The sequence below is a fragment of the Tyto alba genome, unplaced genomic scaffold (genome assembly GCF_018691265.1).
Source record: "Tyto alba isolate M040663 unplaced genomic scaffold, T.alba_DEE_v4.0 Super-Scaffold_20, whole genome shotgun sequence".
Lineage (NCBI taxonomy): Eukaryota > Metazoa > Chordata > Aves > Strigiformes > Tytonidae > Tyto > Tyto alba.
Genome location: NW_024881283.1, coordinates 10,459,809 through 10,484,549, shown reverse-complemented (window position 1 = coordinate 10,484,549; position 24,741 = coordinate 10,459,809). Strand labels below are relative to the sequence as shown.

Genomic DNA, 24,741 nt, shown 5'->3' with positions numbered 1-24,741 from the left:
TAATAGGCAGCTTAAAGGCGGGGAGGGAAAAGCAGCTGCAACTTGCTGGGAGCGGGCGAACTTCACTTAAGGATTCAGCTTCTTTTGTTTTTCACAAGAGCTGTTGAGTGTTCAGAGCTTTAAAAAATACGGCCACTTATTCAGGCTCCTGAAACATAGATTTAGGGGAGAGGTGTTTTGAGGGCTTTCAAGAGATTTAGAAGCACGAGTGAAGGTCACACAGAGCTCTGCTAGCTGGCACGCTCTGCAGCACCTTCACAGACTCCTGCAGAACTGAGATTTTGGTGCTTCAGCTCGTTTTCACAGCTGTCTGGAGTCCCTAGCTGCGGTTTTAGGTACAGCCCAAACTCCCCAACTCCTCTGAGTGGATGAAAATTTCAAGACGCACGATCGCTCCAAACCAAGCCTAGATAAGTTGGGGCTTCCAGAGCCGCGTGGAATCGCCCCTGGGGCAGGGAGAGCGGCCGCCCCCCCTCTGCGAGAGGAACGGGAACGGGGGGCGAGAGGGACTGGACCCGCGGGCCCGGGGCAGGGCGCTCCCGTCACGAGGCTGAGCAGCCGGGTTTGGGGAGACCCGGCCTGTCCCCCCCGGGACACGGCCCCTCTCTCTCAGGGCGGTTCAGCCTCATTTCTGGGGCCCCTTCAGCGGGGACGTGGGTGCAGCGCCCAGGCTGCGGGGCCGCAGCACGCCGCCGAGCCGCTGCCGCGCAGCCTTCCGACGGCTCGCGGTGTTCCTCGGGGAGAAGGACTTGCCACAGGGATTTAAAGCGTTTTGGAACAAAACGAAACAACCAAGAAGAGCCAACCAAACTCGGGCTGCAGCTGAACACTTCCGTCTTCAGCGGCGTGTGAGCCTGACCGCATCCAAGCTGTATTTTTCTGCTGGAAGTCGGGCCCAGAGCTCCCCTCTGTCCTTGAGGGGCGATTTCTCAATGGAGGCAGGACCCTTCCGAGCTGCTAGCCAAGATAAAACTGTTAGATTGTGTCTGAGCAACTCTGAAAGATCCTAGGAACAGCTATCTCACCCCTTACGATCAACACAATTTTAGCTTTAATTGCTAAGTATTACTGTAGAAAGAGCAGTCATCATCCTGCTCTGAGTCTGCACAGTTGCTCTCCCAGGTCTCAAGACGCAGTGAAAGTTTTGGGGTTGGTTTTTTTTTTTTTTTTGCACTCTACGTTTCAAATGCTTCATTGTCAAACTGGTTAAAAGCCCTTATTTATAAAATGTGTGCGTCTCTTTCAGCTTAACTGAAAAGGCATTAAAATAACTGCAGCTGTGGAAAGAATAATTACAGCGAGATTTTGTCAAGGACTCTCTTGTCTGATGTTGCCATCTGTGACATGGTGAATGCAAAGATCATTTTAAACATAGGCAGTTAACGTAGAGAATAATTTGAGAGCTTTAGATATTTATGGTAAATTATTTAACTTTATTGTTTGGTTTTATGGTCTCATTATTCCATGTAGTAAGGATCTCTGCATTTTGTGTTGTTCTGCACTTTGATTTTCACTTTGTGTCAGAAAAGTACACTGCAGTAAAAGTAACACTTCACATGTTTCAGAAATGTTTCAAGGAGACATCATATTAATCAGATTATTTACATGCTCTTCAATATCATCCTTGATGCCTTTCAAAAAATTCTTTAGAGAAAGATCTTGTTATTGACCAGGTGTTAATAGTCAGTCCTTCAAGCACGGGCAGCGACAGGGGCTTGTAAACACCACGTTTTCGCATTAATTTTCTCCTGTCTCTCCGAATATTGTTTCTGAGACTCCCACTAAGAGGACATTGCTGCATTATTTCCTTCAACAGCTCCCTAACTGCCAAATTAAGAACAGACTGTCGCGCTGGAAGTGAGTAATCGGCTGCCAGAGACACGGGAAAAGGGGACTTGGCGTTACCGACACTGGCGGCTCTGTAAACGGGGCGTGCGCGGGGGCGGCCGGTGGACGGGGGGCCCACTCCCACCCGGGGCTCCCCCGGCCCCCCCCGCCGTCAGACGGGGTGGCCGGCGCCGTGTCAGCATCTCCCCCCCGGCTGCAGGTCCCGCACCGGGCTCCGAACCAGGCGTGAGCAACGTGCCCCGCGGAGGAGAGCGGGATGGGGTGAGGGTGACCCCGGGCACGGTGCCCTCTGCGCCCGCTCCTCGCCGTCGCTGGGTGCTGTGCGACACCCAGACAGCCCCGAACGGGCAGGCTGGGGGGTGGTTCTGCTTACAGAGGACGAGCTTTCTCCTTCTGGGAAACTCGATGTGGCTCCATCTGAAAAGCACCGGGCAGCACGTCCCTCGGTGGTGCTGCCCGGCACTTCCCCGCTCCTGCAGCACCTCCGCAAGCCCAGGGACACCCGGGGCAGCCTGGCAGGAGTGTTTGGCTGGATGTGAACTTTCAGTGGTGCTGAGATCACCTTTCCGACGGCTGAAGTGGCTGCAGTCCCCAGCAGCCCCTTTGGAGCCGGCGAGATGGAAATAGGAAGGTGCCAGAGATTCGGGCTTAGTGCAGCTAACAGGGCAGAGCTGGCAAATCCAGCAGCTGCAGACTCGCCACAAGGTGAACTAAATTGGGAACAAATATGTGGGCTATGGACTAGCAGGGAAGAAACGAGGTAACATTAATTTCCCTATCTATACTACAGCCCCTGGGCGATTCCCTGTTTGCTCTCAGCCGTGCAGGTGACACAAGAAACCCTCAGGAGGTTCTGCCTGAGCCTCCCTTTCCACTCCGGGCTGTGAAGGCAGCTTTGCCACATTTGGCTCAGTCTTTCACATATCAGTACCTAAAATTAGACAGCTAGCTCCAACCCTCTATAATTTGAGTACCTAGCTTTAGAGAGGCCAACTTGCAAACGTCTGAGAGCACCTGAAGAAATATTTAAAGAACAGCATCTGCAAACCCCTGGAAGTTAGACACTGCCAGGTGTTCCTTTGTTTAAAGGAAAAGTGAGTTTGTGTATGCAGCTGTTTTATACTATTTAGTAAATTTTGATAATTTGTTTATCAATGGTAACTCGCATTGCAAAACAAAGCAGATCCTGGCCAGCCACTCCTCCCTTGGCAGCAGCGGGTAAATAAACATGGCTTTACACAAGAACTCTCCCAGACACCGCTCAGTTAGCCGCTCACACCCTGGTATTTTATTTCTTCCTCAATCACCTTCACGGCCTGTGCAGGGTGGGAGGCACCCACCTCCTTAGCTCTCCTGGGAAACAACTGAAGCAGATGAAATCAAGAGAACTGTGTACAGCTGAGGAAACAAGGGCAGTTCTTGTGGACAAAACGGTTGTCACCACATGCAACTTGTGGGTTTTTTCTCCGAGCAGTGATGGTTTCTAAGCAGTAGCATGTAAGAGAGTGAGAATCCCATGTGCAGCCCAGCCCCAGATGGAGGAACAGCCCGGTCCTGCAGTGCTCAGGTCTCACCAGCCCACAGCGCTGACAGGAGCACGAGCGGAAAAACACCAGTGGGGATGGCAAACCCCTGGAGCTGAGACACAAAAACACCAGTGGGGATGGCAAACCGCTGGAGCTGAGACACAAAAACACCAGTGGGGATGGCAAACCGCTGGAGCTGAGACACAAAAACACCAGTGGGGATGGCAAACCGCTGGAGCTCCGAGACAGCCTCGGATGATGAGAACAGAAGCATCATCTTCAGGTTTCCCAATTTCTCAAGGACTGACTGTTTTAGAGAAGGGACTGTAAAGGCCATAGAAATATCTATGCAGTGAAACATACTCATCACATTTGTATTTCTCTTGCTTGGCATCTTTCAGTGCATGCAAGGCCAAAGACTTTGCCCTTTGTCAGCAGTTATTTTGATAGATGGACAGAGAAGCCAGGAGCCAGCAATAATTCCTCAGTTTGAAAGGCTATTTTCTGCAACCTCATAGTTTATGTATATAAAGAAAAAAAATCTATGCAGTGTTTGCTTTGGCCATATGGAGATGGAGCAAGAGGGCCTGATGATTAACGCAGGCATAAGGGAAAGAGCGTGGTGAAATGGGCCAAGCTGACTCGGCCTGATTCCTGTGCGTAGACAACAAGGTCAGAAATTTCTCTGCTCCCTCGCTTGTGTGTTCTGTATAGAGGTTTGTTTACAGCCACTGTCTCAGCCCGTGAAGATTCCATTGGCTCTTTTTGACACGATGCTCTTTAAAGATCTGTCTTATAGGAAAAGCCTTTCTCTAAAGATCACAGAAGCCTGTCCCCATAGGTCTCTGCCAGCAGCATAGGCTCCCTTTGTCCATACGTTTCTTTTCTCTGTACATAAAGGCACAGATGGCCAGTCCGGGGAGGCAGGCATGCAAAGTTGGTGAGGGCACGTGGGTGTCTGGGTGTGCATGTGAATGCACACTTGTCTGAGAACGAGCCCGAGCCTGCGCAGGGCTCTGAGCGCTGCACTTGCTGCTACCTCTGCAGCAGGAGGTAACAGAAACACCAGACTTAGTGCTGGCTTTGGTGTTGACCTAGACAGTGATTTTTCAGCTCAGTACAACTACAGTCTAAAGGTGTGTAAATAGATATTTATGCATATAACAGCCAATACATGTCTGACAGCTGCAAAGCTCATTCACCAAGGTCCTTGCACTTGAAGACCAGATACTACAGAAAAGCTTTTGCTCTTCCATTCACAGCGGTGCACTGTGGCTACACTGGGTCCACTGACAAAGACACTGAAGATACTTAAGAATTTAAGATACTTTACTTTCTTTGAATGTGGCTTTTTAGCTGGAAACAATGGGAAATGGGGTAATACAATGGGATCAGACAGCTCTCAAATGTGCATCGAAATACCGCCCGGCCGCACTGCATCCATCTAAACCTGGGCAGTGGGAGCAGGGAGGTGCTGGGACACGTCTCCTGGGCTGCTGGCACGTCCGTGGCCACGGGCAGTGTGAGCACAGGCGACCAGCAGTGCGGTACCTGCTAATACCACGCTCGGACACGGGGCTGTCCAAAGCCCGAGCCGCCTCTCCCCCATCGCCACCGTGGCGGCTGCTCAGCCCCCACGCACGGACCCGGATTTGCCATCGCTACACCAAACTCACAGGATCCTCGCTAGCAGAGACTCGGGCTTGCTGGCCCAGTTACTGGCAAATATTGGCAGGAAAAGACCATGAGCTTGCTCAGAAGCTGAAAGTCCTCATGCTCTTCAGTTTCTTTTCCTCTAGCTATCATTCTCGTTAACTCAAATTAACATTCATAATGCAAAATCTATTGGAACATGCCTTCCAGACTCACAGACATTTCTGTTATGGTCAGGATTAATCACAAGGGATAATTAGAGTATTAAATGAAATAATTATAACATTATGACTCTAATAAGCAAATTCATGGATATTAGCTTCTGAGAAAAGACAAATATGGGAACCACAGAAGTTCTGATGGATGCCTCTAGCTACATTTATTTTTCTTTGCATTTTCAATTAAAAATTCCCAAACATCTGCCACGCTGAGACAGCTCACCTTAGTTTGAAAAGGCTAGGTAGCTCGCAAGCCACGGGGCTGACAGCGGAGCGGGCTGCCACAGAAACGCTCCACGGCTGCCCACTGCTGCGGTGAGCCGCGCGTCCCGCAGCCGCCCTGCGAGGAAGAGCACGCTACATCAGGGTTGGCCCCGCACCAGAAAGCTGCGTTGGGCATCCTGGGGGGCAGGATTCGAGGGAGGAGATGCTCTGGGAGCCCGGCACCCCCCGGGGCGGGCGCCTCGGCGCGGGGAGCCAGGCCTGGCTGCAGTGGTGGAGGGGGTACGTGCGGGGAGGGTTGGCGCCTGTGGCCAGCCCCCCGCTCCTGCTCCCCCCCCGTCCTCCACCGCGCCGCAGCCGGGAAGCGCTTGGCTGGTCCCGCTCGGGGCCCAAGCTCAGCCAGCTCGGCTCCACGGGACGCCGGGCTCTGGCAGCATCTCCCAGCCCCGGGCGCTAGCTCCTCCGAGAACACGGAGATTTCCACCGCCTCTGAGGGCAGGATTATCTCATCTGACAGAGCCCTGTGTGCAGCCAGGCTTGGCTTGTCCCCCAGGACAGCCGGTGTCCCCTAGGGACCCGCAGCAAAGGGCCGGGGCTCGTTAGCCTGATTGTCAGGGGCCTCCTTGGAGCCAAGAAGTTTTTTGCACCTCTAATGTATGCACAGTCTCTCTCCAATATTCTGTGTCGTGCTACAGAGGAATAAATGAATTCAGTAAAGTATTATGCAATTGCAAAAGTTTAAAAATACCAAGCATGTACATTTACGTAAGCCTACATAGCAGCGTATAGCGAAGTGCTGCGAGTCCCCGGCCCGTGGATCTGCACGTCCTCGGGGTTCTACGCGTTCCCAGGCAAGGGAGTGCAAACGCTGCCGGGGAGGCAAACCCTGGCACCGGCCGCTGTTCCACACACACCTCTCAGCACAGGCAGTGCGTTAAAAATGCAATGAAATGTAAAATACACAGGCTAAGCAGTTTCATCTTTTCAACACGAGATATTAAGTCTAGATTATAAATTATGATTTTTATCGTATCATTCCTCAGTGGTTTAGAGTACAGCCAAATTTATATTAATATTGAATATTTCCTCTATCAGGCAACAAAAGAGAGAGTTCCTTTTGGTACCTGGAAGCAGTTCCTATGATCTGTGGAAGGAATTATCTCAGTGTGAACTATCAATATGCTATAATCCATATATAACCTAGTGTCTCCATTTGCAGTCTGCATATGCTAGTCTAAGTTTTAGTATCGCTCAGTTCCAAAAGAGAAATACGACTTACAGAGTAGTTACACATCATAGCATGCATACATATGTACTGGCTCCTATGGACATGCAGTACTCTTTCTGTGCTGCGTGCCATCGTGTTCGCACGCAAGTTGGCTCAGTGCAAACCCATGCAACAGCTATCTGGTTTGGATTTATGTGCCATTCTTGAGTCCGCTGCATGGAGAATACATTACACCACTCTGAGTCCTGAATTACTTCATAATATTAAATGATATGAAATTTTTTGCATAGTTCTGACAAAGCAGTCAAAATCCAGTTGCAAATGCTATGCTGTTTATTGATAGCTCCATAATACAGGCAAGGTAGGTTGCCAGACAGCTGCATTTCCTGGCATTTAAAAAGAATTCACTGTAATGTATTGTAATACATTAGCATAATAATTGGTAAGCATTCGCAGATGAATAGTTTACTGACTGATAGATTTTGTACAGAAACTGTGAAGGTTACATGGAGGGTGAAAACATCTCACTGTGTCAATGAACATACTTAATTTTTGTGGAAGTGCTATTTAAATTGTGCAGTGCTGGGACATTAGCATAACAAAGACATAATGCATTAGTTTGTGCTGTAATAGGGAACACTGCCCTGCATTGCTTCATCAGGTGACCCATAAAAGATGGGGTTCGGAGCCCTCCCGTCCCCGGCTGCCGAAACGTGCAGACTCACCCTGAGCTGCGGCCGTGGCTCGCTCGGGCCCCCTCGCGCACGGCCAGCTCGCCTCTCGCCCACTTTGCTTTACCCCACGCCCAGCTCTGGGTCCTCCTGGCCCACGCTGGGACACGGCGCTGGGCTGGGCAGGGCTGGGTGCTCAGCGGCCCCGCGCCCCGTCCCTGCACGGGTCACTGCACCTCTCCTCCCCAGCCCTTTCTTCTCCAGTCAAATCCATTTTAAATCCTTCGGGGATTTAGGCACCGCTTCCTACTGTGCATTTTCGCCACGAATGACCCCGGGGGGAACCCCGACCCCTCCTGTAACTCGGCGGCTCCGTGTGAAGTCCGCGGGGTAAGCAGGCTCCCTCCTGCTGACGGAGCTCCCCTCCCCGCCGGCGGTGGCTGTCCCGGGCCCGTGTCCCCAGAGCCACCGGCACCTCGTCCTCCAAACGCAGCCGGGGGAGGTGGGGACCGAGCAGAGGGTGAACGTGGATGGCACCCAGGAGGGTGACGGTGGACGGAACTCAGGAGGGTGAAGGTGGATGGAACCCAGGAGGGTGACGGTGGATGGCACCCAGGAGGGTGACGGTGGATGGAACCCAGGAGGGTGATGGTGGACGGCACCCAGGAGGGTGAAGGTGGATGGAACCCAGGAGGGTGAAGGTGGGCGGCGCCCAGGAGGGTGACGGTGGACGGAACCCAGGAGGGTGACGGTGGATGGAACCCAGGGGGGTGAAGGTGGACGGCACCCAGGAGGGTGATGGTGGACGGCACCCAGGAGGGTGACGGTGGATGGATCCCAGGAGGGTGACGGTGGACGGCACCCAGGAGGGTGACGGTGGATGGAACCCAGGAGGGTGACGGTGGACGGCACCCAGGAGGGTGACGGTGGACGGCACCCAGGAGGGTGAAGGTGGGCGGCGCCCAGGAGGGTGACGGTGGATGGAACCCAGGGGGGTGAAGGTGGATGGAACCCAGGGGGGTGAAGGTGGACGGCACCCAGGAGGGTGATGGTGGACGGCACCCAGGAGGGTGACGGTGGATGGATCCCAGGAGGGTGACGGTGGACGGCACCCAGGAGGGTGACGGTGGATGGATCCCAGGAGGGTGACGGTGGACGGCACCCAGGAGGGTGACGGTGGATGGAACCCAGGAGGGTGACGGTGGACGGCACCCAGGAGGGTGAAGGTGGGCGGCGCCCAGGAGGGTGACGGTGGATGGAACCCAGGGGGGTGAAGGTGGATGGAACCCAGGGGGGTGAAGGTGGACGGCACCCAGGAGGGTGACGGTGGACGGCACCCAGGAGGGTGACGGTGGACGGCACCCAGGAGGGTGAAGGTGGGCGGCGCCCAGGAGGGTGACGGTGGATGGAACCCAGGGGGGTGAAGGTGGATGGAACCCAGGGGGGTGACGGTGGACGGCACCCAGGAGGGTGACGGTGGGCGGCACCCAGGAGGGTGAAGGTGGATGGAACCCAGGGGGGTGAAGGTGGACGGCACCCAGGAGGGCTGGGGCTCAGGGGAAGACGAGGGATGCAGAGAAGCAGCTCAAATATACATGAAGTGTCACACGTGTCTGAGCAGTTTCAGCGAGGGATGGGCACAAAGACCTGCTAATGGACAAAACGTCATCTCAGACTGGAGTATCCTGGCAAGCCTTGAATTTACTCCCAAGTTTTCTCTGGGTCTTCTGAGTTCTTGGGCATGAACAGACATCACCTGGGTCCCCTTGAGAAATGCATGACATCTCTGAATAATTTACATCCTTTGGCTCCTGCCTCAGCCTGTTCTTTCCTTTGTCTTACAGCAGACTGTCGGAATGACAACTTTGCAATTAACTTAGAAAATCCAAACAGCTAATTGAAAGGGACAGAGCTGAATCTTTTGGACAGAAAGTTTTTGGAAAGCACTTTAAGTCAGATTTTTGCTTGCCATTATATATGTTAATTCCATTGCCATTTGGAACAAATTGGGGAAAACAGATGTGAGGAGGAATGAAATATTCCAGCATATGAGAAGACAAAGCTTTCATCTCCACTGTCACCAAATGGAAGGAGATCAGACACATGCACAGACTTTGCCTGCTGAGGGATCCCAAATCATTTTACCACACAGTTACCATTCATCTCCACATCAGGAATATGTGTTTTTTTTTTTTTTAAATCAAAGGAGCTTTTTGCTCAGGTGACAAACCAAAAATATCTTCTTCCAGCACAACCATTTGACCTGCAGTTTCTACCAGAAACATATAGATTTTGAGTGTTTCAAGATTTCAACTGAAAGCCTAGTGAACAGCAAACTCTGGAGTATAGTTCAATGCATTTCTTCCAGGAATGATGGAAAGATCAATCAAACATCATTTACAGAGCTCTTTTAATCTTGACATTTGTGGCTCTCACTTTTCCTTCTCAGAAAGTTCCTATGGCATAAATAGGGTAGGTGCAAACAGGATTTGTACTTAACTCCAAACTTTGTCATTAACAAGACACCTTTCTGTAGATTTTTAAAACCACTCTATAATATGAAAACATGGGATATAAATTGTGGATTAAGAAAATCACCCTAGAGGTAAGAATATTTAATTGCTGGAAAAGGTTCCCTATTTAAGAACAGGGAAATTTAGGGCTGTGGGGAAAGAAATCCCTGGATGAGGAGTCCACAGACAGACAGACAGACACACACCCTGGTGATCCATCCCCAACCAGACCTTCCTGCTCACCGTGCCTGAGCACCAACCCCTTCCCTTGAGAAAGGCAGAGTAAACAATTAAACAGCTTTTGCTCTTGTTATTTTAACTGTGAAAGCTTGTTCCTGACGAGCTGTATACAAATATGACCTGTTTGACTCTCTTAGTCTAATTGGTAATAAGGAAATCGAAATGCAATTTATAGTAACAGATTTCTTCCTACTTTACAGTTGCAACGTGTTTCATTAACACTTTGGCAGCAATTTGCACTATTAGGAACACATTTGCTTCCAGTAAGAAGAGAGAAAATTCTAACAACGCGGGGTCTGGCGATGGGGTCACCGTGCCGTAGCACAGCGCTGGCGCAGCGCGCGGGCTTCCAGCGGGGAATGGATTAGCTGGTGTGATGCGAGGCCCCTTGTAAGAAATGTTTTTACTGGTACTTTTTATTTGTGTTACTGTAGTCTCTAGGAGTCAGCAAAAAGGGCAAGAACCCTGCTGAACAAGGGAGCAGGCTTGATGCACTCAGAATTGGTGGGTAATGGGTGAGGTGATGGCGGGTCCTACAGGCAAACCTCTCGGCACAGGTTTATTTTTGAAAATGGGCAACATTTCTAGAAGTGCATCAATAATTACACTGAGGAGGAGATACAATTTTTCTCATTCTGTCTTCCACAGACCATTTCTGTATCTGTAGTACAACACTGTCATTCCTTCATATTTCTTAATAATTTCACTACCTTTTGTAACGTGAGGGAAGAAAGCACATTCCCCAAGACACTCTCTAGAGGAGGATCGTCCCGTGTCCTGTCTCTCACCCCGCAGCTCGCAAGACTCGGCTCCACCACGCTCCACCACAGCAGCACCAGCGGAACCTTTGGCTCCTTGTGCTAAATAAAGATTTCTGGGGAGCTCAGAGCTGTTCAGACAACAGCAGCGGGAACCGCGCCAGGACCCCGGCAGCGCTGTTCTGCAGCACCGCCCCGGTGCCGGCTCTGCCCGGTGCATAAGGCTACGCAGTCCAAATAACGGTACTTAACGCTACACGTTGTATTTTAAGAACGTAGTCCTCATCAAGAAAGGGCGCCGTATTGTGAGATGTTTTGTGAACTAAACGCTGCCATTACTCCTGAGTGCACCCTCCCGTGAAGGCAGGAAATTAGCCCACGAGGAAGCAAAACGATCAAGGTAACTGGAGCTCGTGTAGTTCGGGTTCGCGGAGGCTCTGGGGGGACCGGAGCTTTCGCAGAACACCAGCTGTCCCAGCGCAGCTCGAGCTCTTGTAGTTTGCTTGAGAACAGCTATAAAAAAAATGTATTTATTAGCTGAGGAGGGGGTTCGGGGAAGAGCTTGATTGCTAACGAGAGGGGACAAGAGCAGGTGGCTGGCAAAGCCGAGGCAGCGGCAGCAGGAGCTGCGAGGAGCCGCGCTGGTGCTGCCGCCGGTTTGCGGTTCTGCTGCCCACGAGGCTGATGCCGCGGGCTCAGGGTGCGTTGAGGCTACTGCAGCTTCAAAGGGAAAAACACACCCCTACACCAAACACTCGTGAAATTTTTCTTCTCCTTCTTTAAAGGAAATCTATTATTTATTTCTGTTCGGATATATTTAACAATTAGCATGAAAGAGAAATCTAGCAGCAGATGGGGACATTCCTGGGGAAAATTTTGGTGCTGAATATTTCATTATGTACAAATGTAACTTTCAGCCCTTTGCTTCCGACAGAATACAGTTTACAGACAATGTGGGAGGCTGCAATTTATTTTTTTTTTTAAGTATGCTATTTGTTTAACAAATACATTGTACTTTATTTAAAAACACAAGTTTTTAAGTAGTCCTGAGGAGTATGTTAAAATTCATGTTAACATCTTAGTGTTTTACCCCAGATGAAAACAGATCATTCCTGCAAATGAAAATGATGCTAATCCCTTGATAATGTAGACAAAATCCTGAGTACAGCTGCAAGTGGGTTTGCCCATGACAGCAACACTTTCTCCTCTCATGAAATCCCAGGGGTTCCAGAAGAGTCCGCAATTCTGCTAATTTGAAATATGAAGCTCAATGTTTTGCATTTGGATTAAGTCCCCAGGTGGGGGTGTTCACTACTCAAGGGCAAATCTCATCATTCTTTAACAGAAGATACAATTCTGGTAATTTTTATTAGAGGAAGGTAGACCTTGCATCTCAGTAAAGACGCAAGAACAGTCCCTGAAATTACAAAATACCATGATTTTCAGTCCACTGCTTCAGAGTTACTGGAAGAGGGCATGAAAAGGCGGCTCAGCTTCCTGTGTGCTCCTGGGATGGCTTTTTGGGTTTAACTGAGTCTGAAGTGATAAGGAAATTCTGGGTGATAACTGTGATTTTACAAAAAAAGAAAGGAAGATGTCTGCAGCAATGCTCGTCCTGCCGCCTTTTCACGGCCAGCGGGGCGTGCGAGCTGTGCCTGGCCTCAGACAGGACCAGAGATTACTGCACTTAATTAGTTTCTATCCCAAGGGAAGAAAATTGAAAAGTCTTATTCTTGCTTTTGTTGCTCTGGGTGAATCACTCCCCTGCTCAAATTGTCAACTGTCAGATCGTAATCAGAAAATGATAATGTGCCCGTCTGGCGGCAGCTCCTCAGAGCTGTGCCGGGGTCAAACACCGGCAACTTCCCGCTCCTGTTCAGACACGGGTGCCCTTTGGGTCCCTTTGGGTCCCTCTGGGTCCCCTTTGGGTCCCTTTGAGTCCCTTTGGGTCCCTTTGGGTCCCTCTGGGTCCCCTCTGGGTCCCCTCTGGGTCCCCTTTGGGTCCCTTTGGGTCCCTTTGGGTCCCTCTGGGTCCCCTCTGGGTCCCCTTTGGGTCCCTTTGGGTCCCTTTGGGTCCCTCTGGGTCCCCTCTGGGTCCCCTTTGGGTCCCTTTGGGTCCCTTTGGGTCCCTCTGGGTCCCCTTTGGGTCCCTTTGAGTCCCTTTGGGTCCCCTTTGGGTCCCTTTGGGTCCCTTTGGGTCCCTCTGGGTCCCCTTTGGGTCCCTTTGGGTCCCTCTGGGTCCCCTTTGGGTCCCTTTGAGTCCCTTTGGGTCCCTTTGGGTCCCTCTGGGTCCCCTTTGGGTCCCTTTGAGTCCCTTTGGGTCCCTTTGGGTCCCTCTGGGTCCCCTCTGGGTCCCCTCTGGGTCCCCTTTGGGTCCCTTTGGGTCCCTTTGGGTCCCTTTGGGTCCCTCTGGGTCCCCTTTGGGTCCCTTTGGGTCCCTCTGGGTCCCCTCTGGGTCCCCTTTGGGTCCCTTTGGGTCCCTTTGGGTCCCTCTGGGTCCCCTTTGGGTCCCTTTGAGTCCCTTTGGGTCCCTTTGGGTCCCTCTGGGTCCCCTCTGGGTCCCCTCTGGGTCCCCTTTGGGTCCCTTTGGGTCCCTTTGGGTCCCTTTGGGTCCCTCTGGGTCCCCTTTGGGTCCCTTTGGGTCCCTTTGGGTCCCTCTGGGTCCCCTTTGGGTCCCTCTGGGTCCCTCTGGGCCGCACAGCATGGCCGGACCAGGCTGTGAACCTGCTGTGGACCTGCCCATCCCCGCCGCGCACTCGCACCCTGAGCCGGGGCCAAACACATCCCTCGGAAATGACTCAAAGTTTGGTCAGTTCTTTAGTGTACTTTTCCCCAAAAATACGTGCTTTTGTCCCTCAAAATTTAACAGGCTTCTGTCCCTTGTATTATTAATAGCACCCCAAAGTCTGACTGCTTGAAGGTTAAATTCTAACTTAGTGTTGTAAACAGACCTTGCCAAAGCCCCCGCTCTCTAACTGCAAAGGGGACGAGCACTCCCCGGGCGCCCCGAGCCCTCCCGGGAGAGGAGAAGGGGTGCTGGCCCTTCCCACGGGAAGCGCCTGGCGCTGGGAGCGGCTCCCACGGCGCTGCCCGGACCCGGTCGGCACCGGCCCGTTGGCCACCACGCAGCAATGCCAGCGAGCCAGCCCGGTGCCCGCCACCGCGCCGGCCGGGGATGAATTAGTGCCCTCGGCATCGAGAACATCCTAGAAATGAACAGAGCAGAGGCACGCTGTAAAGCTGTGTCCTGATATTAGATGCTTTGTGTGCGCAACACACCAGGCTGCCCCCATATATATTGGGTAATAAATGCCCCTTTGGTAGGAGGAGACAGTATTTCATTGCAAAAGTAAAAAATAATAATGGGGGAAAGTGCTATCTCAGCTTGCTGCATAAACAGCTAAAATAAGCAATATGCAGGCATATCATTTGGAACACAGATTAATAATTTCTGTTCTGAGTAGTGGTAGCTAGCCTGATTTATCGTGCTGATGGTATTATGGTCCCAGAGTTTATTGTCCTTTAAATTATACTGCAGTCTATACAGGAGGCAGACAGGGATCTAAATCAAGTATTATTGCCTGTAAATTTGGAAACAAATAGTAGTTTTCCCCCCTTTAAATCATGGAGTTTGTGTGTTTTACAAGGTGAACGTTACAACTTTTTATGTGACCGAAGTTTTTGTTTCCCTGCTTCGCTTTTTCCAGCCCGCAGAGTCCATCTCCGCTCCCAGCCCTCACCGTCCCCAGTGGTTTTGCAGCTCTGCAACCCTCTCCATTTTCCTGCGTGGTGAGACGGGCCAAGGAGTTTTGCTCCTCTGGGATTCCTGCATAAAGGAGATGCTTTTTATCACACTACCTGTGGGCAGCCTGAGTTGGCCGTTCGCTGCGGGTGGCCGGGGAGCAATCTTTCCACACTTGTCTATTAATATTAATTTTGCACAAAGCAGCTGCCGCCCGCACCGCGGGGAAAGCCCTTTCCTCGCTGGCAGGATGGAAACCCGGGGCTGCAGGGGCTTGGGGATGGACACGGGCACCAGCACCCTCCTGCAGCAGGAGAGCAGTCGGCACGCGGCGGGGACTGAGTGGGGGCTCAGAAACCTCCTCAGCTGGTCTTTACTCCTCACCTCTTCCGAGGGAAGGGACGGCCACTTTCTATCAGGGGCCAGTGACTTTTCTGCCATCTGTGAGGTCCACTGTTCAGCAGGTAATTGAAAAGATGATGAGAGGAGCTGTCATTCCCCTGTCAGCTCTGCTTGCCTGGCCGCTGAATTGCAATTCATTTACAGGCACTAGCATGCTGTTTATGTTTTTGTCATCCTATACCTGAGTGTCTGGATCAGACTCTTTATTTTCGTCTTGCCCTTTGCACTGCTTGGTGTATTTGCAGTCTCCCTGTCTGTTTGCTGCTTTGACTCCCACACAGTGCTGCCCGTGCCCGGGGCAGGGGCTGCCAGAGCAGCCGGGATCTCCGAGCGGAGAGCCGAGCTCGGCACGGCTCGCTGCGACAGAGACGCGCCCGGCTCGCGGGCCGGGGCTCCCGCCAGCGCGGGGACAGGGACACCAAGGAGGCTCTAACGTCAGAAGGGCCCTGTCGCAAGAGGGGCTTCGCAAACCCAGGGCAAAAGGCAGCTGTGGCTGTGGGGAGCTTCTGATGTAAGCAGCGGAGAAAAGGAAGGGGAAGGAAAGGGAGGGTGGGAGCCTCATGATGCAGGTGGAGGAAAGAGTGGCTGGAGTTAGCTGCAGGGAAGACAACATATGGCACATCACAGCGCCAGACCTGGAAAAGGGGTGCAGGAATCCACCCCTTCTTTCAGGCATCCCTACAGTCAGTATTTCGGGTGTCAGGGAACGGGCGGGGCAGTGGTGCCGGGAGGCCCCAGTCTGGTCGGAGAGACGGACAGAAGGACTCGCAGCATTTTCATACATCGGTTGGTGGTTGTGATGTTGCTTTGCAGACCCTGTGATGTATTAGCCCAGCCTCCTCTCAGGCAGGAAGAAAAATGGGGGTAGGCAGAATGTTTCCGTGTTTGTAGGCTTAGAACAACTCACTTTTATGTTAACAGAGCAGCTGTAACCCTTAGGGAATCCTGGTAGCCTTAAAGAGCTGCAGAAAGAAACCTCCCCCGGAGCCCGTGCGGAGGGCCAGTGGAGGTGCTGGGGCTGGCAGCGGGCTGCCCGGCGCGGGGACGCGGGCTGGGGGAGCTGCAGACCCCACGGCCGTCCCACGCAGCCACCACGGGTGCCCGCATGGCCGGGGAGCTGCCGGGCACCCGGCCCGGCGCCCGAGGGGAGAGGCGACAAGCTGAGCAAGGAACGGGGAGGCACAATAGTTTGTTTGCTTACCGTCTGAGCGGGGCCATATTGAGGCTCTGATATCTGCTCTCCCAGTCTATCGGTAGCGTGTTTGCCAAACAGCTCTTGGCAGAGCCGCCAGACACAGCCCTGCCAAACTCCTCCTTGGCACACGGGAGTAATCGCGTTGTGGTGGCAAGAGAAGACATCCCTGTGCGGGGAAGGGGCGGGAGGAAGGAGGGACAGGGCTCCCGAACGAGATGCCCTGGGCCTGATCCTTCGCTCCCTGCCCCTGGTGCAAGGTCGCCTGGGCTCGGGGGCTGCCGGAGGGACTGCAGAGGGAGGAAAATCAATCTCTGCGCGTTATAAGCTTCCTTTCCCAGTGCACTGGTTCCAGCCTAACACAAACCTTTCTAGTAATGCTGTTTCCTGTTCAACATAGTACAGACCAAAGCCTTACACGTAAATAAACAGAAGACTTACACTACCACTTACGCACATTTTAGTTGAGCAAAAGCCTGAGCAAGAAAGCATGAAATGGCCTTTAACTGCAACAAGTGGGCTAAAATCCCAATCAGAAACTCTTTCCTGATCTCTTAAGTGCACAGTGCCCTCACAGAGGAGAAACGACCATGTTACCTTAATACTTAAGGTTCCTGAGGCTGCTCCCTATATTCATGACTCTCAGGCAATTCAGCTTTCAGCAGTTTCTAGCTTGTGCTGGGCTTCAGCAGAGGTGAAGCCCCAGCCCGGCTGAGCCGCGTGCGGAGGCAGTGCAGGCAGTTGACCTACTGTCCTGCTCTGTGCTGAAGTAGAGGTCTGTACTTGAGAGATGCAAAGAAGGTGTAAGATACCACCTTTCCAAGGTATAAGTGTCTTACGCTGCCCTTGCACAGGCAAAAACAATAAGAGGCCCCAGACCTTGGAGAACTGACTGTGTTTCGCTTACCCTCTTCTGGCTCTTTGTTCAGGCACTCAGTTTTGACACAGACACTATCAAGGTTGAACTTAAGATGTCTGAGCTGAGCCCCTGATTTTGAGTGGGTTCATAAATGAAGCATCACATGATTTTTTTTTTTTCCTTTTGTGATCTATAAAAAGCAGAGTGAACAGTGCTCTATGAGGGCATCAACACCAGAATGTCACTATTGTGTGAGCAATTTCCCTCTGGCTCCTATTTTTAAACAACCTCCTGGAGTCCCTCCTGCCCACGTTCTGGTGAAAGCACTCCAAAGCTTAACAGCTCTGACATTTTCATTTTCCTTGAAATCCCTAACATCATCTGATTGAGCATTACAGCTTGTTTGCATCCTACTGCCTGCCCTAATATCACAAGCCCTAACACCAGAAGCACAAGGCAGTGAGGCTGTGACAGAGACGTCCTGATTAAGTGAGTGATTGCAGATTAGCTGCTGCAGGCCCCCCCATCTTTGAGCTGTGCTCTCCTCACAGTCCTTTCTGTAGATGATTTGCTTTCTGGATAATGGCTTCTGGCATGTAGCACAAGAGGCCTGTTTTTATTTCATGAGCACCGTGGAGGCTGCTGCCCAGACTCCCGTGCTCCATTTTGCTGGTAACACAACTTTGCACTTTCCTTCCATCAGCTGCTGCTGCAAGTGCATTACAGACCCTGCGCTATCTAGCGTTCCCCCTCAGCCTCCCGCTCACCTGGTACAAGCAGTTGGGGAGCACAGCGCAGCCTCCTTCAAGTCAGCCTTGTCCTTGTCTGCATGACGGTGCTGCTGTGTCAGTAGATGGAGCTCACTCCAACCAGCTTCACTGCTGGGAGCACCGTCCTGTTATTACTACCCTGTACATCTACATATTCAGACATCAGCAGTGTGCTCCTCGCAACTCTTCTGGGTTCTTGTCCCCAGCTCTGAAACATCACCTCTGGCTGTAAGGGACCCCCTCTGCGGGGCAGGGCGAGCGCGGCTGCTCCGGCCAGGTCCCCTGCCTGCCCCACATCCAGCCCCTGCCTCCAAGGGGGGAGAAGCAGCACCCACCTAGCTTTGCTGCCTTCAGAGCTGCACCTCTTACTCCACCCCTTACCTCCGCCACAAAGCCTGTTCCGCTTCCCCCGCCGCCCTTGGTTTCGGCAAATCCACCGCAGGCAACGTCAGGGCTACAAAGTCCCCAGCAATCCAGGAGCTTTTCCAAGCCCCATCATGTTTTCAAAGGCTGATGCGCTGGACACAAACCTCGTGTCCCTTTCATTGCATAGCAACTAATCCTGCCAAAATTACGACGATGGTTGTTATAATTTCAGTGCTGTGGGTGTCAAGCCCGAAGCAACAGCATGGCAGAAGAGTGAACGGAGCGCAGTACGTCGCCAGGGACGGGGCAGTGGCCGCCTCACAGTTTCACGTGTTCTGTGTGCTAACACATTCGAGGGATTCATTCACCTTTGATCTCTGGTTTTTTAAGCTTCTTGTCTTGTGAGCGGAGATTCCTATCTGGGTGTTAGGGCAGCCTGTGCCTAGGTGGCACACTGTGCTCTCAGCGCAGGCATTTTATACAGGAGCATCTCCAGCAGAGATGGCACCTATGTGGCTGTACTCACTTTTTCTTTCCTTTGCTTAGGGGGCCCCAAGCATTGCAGGGTTCAAAGAACCCCTGGCAATACAGCAGCATGCTATCATCTCTGGGAGCATGATTATAGCTAGTACTGAAAATTGCACAAAATACCTTCCCAATGATGAAGATTGCAGGGAGACTGGGAAAATTACCTTTTTCATTATACCTTAAAAATACTGCAATCTCAGCCTGTGCCTGAGATTCTAGGAACTGGTGCGTTGTTCAGAATAGCACTGCTGGAGTGGGCTTGCAGAGAGCAAGGAAAATGGAGCCTTCTCTTAGCCAGGTACATCAGGACCCCCATGACTGCTGGTTTTAAATCACAATACTTTGAATTTACCATGGTTGTTGAAAAGCTTCCTGCAGCTCCCACTAAACAGCAGCAAATTCTGTAGGCATCCTGGAGGAGGCTTAAAAGAGGAGAAATTGGACCCCAACAGATGCTTCTGCAGGGTCTCAGAGGTGTATCCAGCCCTCCGCTAACCCAGGACCGGGTCTGGCGGGGTCCCGGGAAGCAGGACGCTGCTGGCAGCTCCTCGCCGGGTGCGCGTCCCCTCCCGGGCTGCAGAGCGCTGGGGATCGTGCGGCAGTTCCGTCAGCAGCGCAGCTGAAAGCGCCCAGAATTCCCGTCAGCAAAAAAAGGGGCTCGGGGCGGGAGGACAGAGGCCGAGGTGGGAGCGCTGCGGTCACCAGCGGCCCTGCCAGCCTCCCCCTGCCCGGCCGCGGCGCCCAGAGCACCCCGGGCACACCCCGAACCTGGAGACAGGCCGGTCACACACCCGCGAGGGTGGACGGGGGCTGGCCCCCCTCCGTTCCCATCCGACTGAAAAAGAAACCTGTTCTGAAGCGTCTGGGTAAGGTGCTTCAAAGCCCCCGAAGCAGCTACTTCTTTGCGTCAGCCAAGGAGCTGCCTCTTACTCCTCTGAGCCGTGTTGGGGCTCTGGAGCGAAGCACGAGCGCACCAGGAAAAGCCTCACCCAAAAGGAGCTGAACCCCCCCTTCACTGCAGTGCCGCACGCGGGGTCCTGTCAATCTAAAATACAGCCGTGTTACAGCTGGTGCTCCGAGGGCTCTGAGAGGAAGCACGCCAAGTCGTTCAATTTTTCTAAGTAACTTTCTGGTTCTCAGCACCAGCTTACAGAGCGGCAGCACCAGAGCCCCGGCCGGCAGCTCCGGGGGAGCCCTCACCGGCCTCTCGCCGGCGGGATGGGGACCCTGCGACCAGGCGGAGTCAGAGAATTTACCAGAATACAGAGACACATTCTCTTTGCCAGATCTGAGAAGATCACTTCGGCTAGGAGCCCATCCTGGTCTATTGCTGAACTGAAGCCAGCAATAAAATTACAAGGCAGAAACAAAACACAAGAAGCAAAAAGGAAAAATATTAAATTGGTAACAATAAAGATAAATTAGAAGTTATGCAAAGTAGACTTTACAACAAAATCTAAAGTCATCTTGGTAAAATATCCATGGTTAGCAAGGCAGAGGAGAATAGGTGAAATCCTGTGAGATGCTAATAAATCAACAGAACATTATTAGATTAATTTGATGTAATCGTTGCTAACAGTGGAAAAGTAATACACAGAAAGCATTAATGCATATTTTCTGATCCTTACAAGAAAAGAAAAGTGATATCTAGTATCACAGAGGGATGCTGAAGTGTATTTCTTCCCACCGGTGTTGGAGGGGGAGCCCAGACTGTGGTTGTAAGGAGACACAAAACGCCGCAGAGTTTCCCCGGGCACAGGTGATGGCCAAGGGCAGCGCTGGCTCATCACGGGCTGAATTCAACAACATGTGTAAGAGCCAGAAAGTTCCAGAAGTCGGGGAGCCAGCAGTGTTAGAGAGGGGAAAGAGGGACGAACCCCTTGAACGGAGGCTTGGCGGAGCTGACAGGAAAGTCAATTAACGAAGCATTCAGGAGTAGCACTAATGTAATGGCTCTCAACAGGTTCACATGGAAAACAGTTGTCAAATCAAACTGAGTTCATTCTCTGCTGGGGTCTGGGACTCGGGTGGCACGGCCCCTCTCTGCCAGGGCTGGGTCGCAGCGTCGCTGTGGGTGGGGACAGAGCTGCGGAGCCCCGAGGCAGCGACGGACAGAAATGACCGCGAGAAGCCGTTTGGGAGGGGGGGGGAAAGGCACCAGAGCTGGTGGGGTGCATCTGGAGGGGCCTGCACGGCCCAGGTCAGGGGCATTAAGGTGGAGCCTGGCATTTCTTGCTTTCCTGTCAAATTTCAGGGAAAAAAAAAATATTACTATAAGCCTAACTCTGAAGCCTCCCTGAAATGACATCGCCTTGGACGGTTACAGGACACTAGTGGGGAGTTCACACAGTTCTAAGAGCAAGGGATGAAGGTCTCTATTTTTTACGGTGGATACCTGAAAATGTCAACACCACCATGCTTTTGGACACCAGAATCAGAAATTTGATTCTGGAAGAAAAGGGACTCAAGGGCTATTTCTTCCTCTTCACTTTATTTGGTTTAATCATTCCTCCCCTTACCCCTGCCCCGGCCTTTCCAATCACTGGGAAGTAACACATCCTACACGTTCCTGAACCGAGAGCTCTAAACAATGTGCCGTCGTTAGCTAACTGTGAATAAAACAGAAGCTAGCACATTTTTAAAGCAGTTAGTGCTTCTGCTATAAAAAGAAGTTTATATGAAGTGTGCTAGTGTGGCACAGCTGCTCAGGTTACTACTGTTGCTCCATACATACTTCCTCGGCCTGGATCAATTTTTTCTGTCATTTTTATCATCCAGTGAATCTTACTTCTTGAAACAGTATAATACTAGGGCGCTAAATAATTTCATTAGGGGAGGTGAGAACAGATGCATCTTGTTTTTGAAAACATTTCCAATTGAATCAGCAAGGCGAATTCACTCTCAGTCTGTGCTATAGGGACTCTATTAATAGTAAAGGTTCCTCCTCTTTACTTGCTTTTCTAGGGCACAAATCTAATATATGACTGCCAAATTCTGGTCCCTATTGAATTTGCACTGACTTTTTCCCTGGCTATCAAAAGCAACAAAAGTGGCCCCAGCCTCAGATCATTTGTGGTTATTTGGAAGAGCCAGAGAGTTCCCCCTCTAAGCCAGCTGTTCCCAAACAGTAAGGAACCCCAAGTTGTGCTCAGACATAACTGCAGATCTGCACATCGCTTCAAGCACTTCAGTTTGGTTTGAAAGTCGAGCTCTTTCAGACCAAGGGTAAGAACCAAAGGGGATGATTGCTGCAAGGGTGATGAGGGTCTCGCTTGGATGCAGGAATGATGGTGGCTCGAAGGGGCTGCGAAGAACCCGACAGCATTCCTGCACGGGCACGGGCACGGGCACGGGCACGGGCAGCACGAGTGCTCTGACTGACACTGGCACAGCTAATCCCACGCGCAGGTAGCGGGAGCACCTGGAACACACCGAGCCCCGAGCAAGGTTTCCAGAGCACCTCAGCTTTACCTGTGCAACCCTTTGTTCGCCCCCAGCTCACCTGCCCTTCCTTCCCTCTCGCTCACCGCATCCCACTCGCATAAAGGACTCAAAGCATCTCCGGGCATGCCCTTGTCTGACTGGTGCCCTGCTGAGTGTCTGGAGCACGCTTTAAAATGATGAGTATAAACGCCATCACAAAGATGCACTAATGCAGAGAAAAGAAGAGCAAGTATGCACAGCCCAGCTGAGAAGTGAGAGCCAGGCTGACCCCAGAGGTAAGCGATCTGCTCCCCCGTGGTCACCGGCCTTTCTCTCGGCACTGACAAAACCAGCCTGTAACTCAGGCTGAGAGATTTGCAAGATGAAAGACAGGAGGAAGATTGGCAGGTTATTGATTGAAGGCCAGATTCGGGCCGTGCGTATGTGATGCATGAACAAAGCAAGACATTAAAAATTAATAATAATAGCAAAGTCTCAGCGACCAGGGGACGTCATCCTCTTCTGCTCTCTGCTTATCAGGTTCCTGATGGCAGAGCGGCTTCTGCGCCGGTTCTTTATTTGAATATTGTTAAGCTCGTGGCTGGGCAGAGCTAGCTGTGCGGGCTGCTGCTCACCACACTTCCCATTTGACTTTTGCTTGTTGGGACCAATCGTAGTCCCCGTGGAGCAAAGTGGTTTCTCCTTCTGCCAGAATTAACTAAATATCGTCCCCTCGGTGCAACGCACAAGCTAAAAAGCACGTATCAGACTAATAAGCATAAAAAGCTTTTTTTAGCTGGGTTTCTGAAGACACTGCATTTGAAGTCAGCGTCTCCTATCAGTCCTGTGGCAGTTGAATACCTGTGATTATGTACTCTCATTAGATTTTGGTGTTAATTGAAAATGCTTTTGAAAGCCATGTAGTGTTGTTGTGCTGTAGCCTATGTGACCTCAGTGAGTTCTGAAAAAAAGGAGCTTTTTCCTTTGAAGAACTCAGAGAAGAGATGTCTGTCACCAAGATGCTTAGAAAATTTGCTCTATCATTATTTTAAAAGCAGAACAAACCTAGATTTGGCATCAGCAGCAGTGAGAGCATCTGGCCCAGGTCAGTATTCCTTGCACGTGCTTTTTCCATTCGGATAGGCTCTTCTGCACATGCATCTCCTGGCACCATGCACAACACCCAGAATGTCTGTCATTACAACACAGCATCAGAACTTCCAGGCAGCAATTATTATTGTCTTCCCATTAAAGCCCCCTGGAAATGCCAGTGCTCAGAAAGGCTTTGGTTATTTGCAGCCTCAATGGCTGCCTACACCAGCCAAGGAAGAGCCAGCACAGGGAGGCACCACGGATTTGGGAGAGGCACCATGGATTTGGGAGAGGCACCGTGGATTTGGGAGAGGCACTGTGGATTTGGGAGAGGCACCACGGATTTGGGAGAGGCACCACACAGCCACCTTGGTCCAGGACAAGGTCTGACCGGAGTGAAAGGACTTGAGGGGGGAGACGTCCTCCCACATCTCCTCTGGCTGGGGAGCTGAGGCAAGCCAAGCTTGCTGGGAGGCAGTGATTCAAGGCTGGGTTTTACCCTTCCAAGCACCTGCATTTCCTTCTTATTTAGGAGGATACATACAAGAAGTACTTGACTAAGGCACGGGGCTTCATGCAGAAATCAAGTAAAAGCTATCATATAATTTTGCTCGGATGGGAGGCAAATACAGAGTAATTCAGGCTGAGTTTTACCTTTAAGTTTCTTCAGAAATGAAACCTGAAATGACAAGGAACATGAGGAAAATCGCTCCTATGTACCCCGGGAGCAAAAATTGCTGAGTATTGCAGAGCTCCACCAAATCCTCTTATTCAGGCACACTCTTGCGATATTGGTAGACGGGACAGGGCTGAGATTTGAAAATGTCACAAACAGCACAATGAACAAGCAGGGGTTCTTTTCTATCCAACATACGCATAAAAACTATGGCAAGCGTAATATTTCAAAACATTCCCCGTGTAAAAGTAATTTTTTCTAATTAATCTGCCTGCCATGTATACACCATGTTTGCAAATAGACAAAGGGCAGCATTTTACGGATAAGAACGTTTGACACAAGCTAATTGTATTATCATATTCACAGAAGACCTGTATTTGAGCAAATTAAATCTATATAGGTGCCAGAGGTACCTATTTGGTCATCCACTAGAGCAGAGAACATCCACTGGGCAACTTCCTAAGAGTTCAGCTTTCGAGACGGGATGATCAGCGATTAATGAGCATTACTTCAGCATATCTTCATACTGTCTAGAAGAAAACTATCGGACTGATCCAGGGATCAGATCCAGCAGAACAAGTTTCTCCTTCCCCGAGATGAATCACTGAGCATCAGTGAGGGGAGACTCCACTATATCCACATATGCTTTCTTTAGATCACGGTTGTGGTAGGATTTGTTTTTGTGATACGGCTGGGAAACAAAGTTCTTTGGGCCTTGGGTCACTGCTAAATACACTGTCCCGTGGGAGATCGTCATGCTAACAGACAACAAGCAAAATGCATCTGTCGGGCATTTTAAAGGGTGCACTTTAAA

General features: G+C 51.3%; 1 protein-coding gene across 2 annotated transcripts in view; it reads left to right on the top strand.

Moving 5' to 3' along the window:
* GRIK3 (glutamate ionotropic receptor kainate type subunit 3) overlaps positions 1 to 24,741 on the top strand; it is a 125,887-nt gene that overhangs the window by 19,660 nt on the left and 81,486 nt on the right. The gene's annotated exons all lie outside the window — the stretch shown is intronic.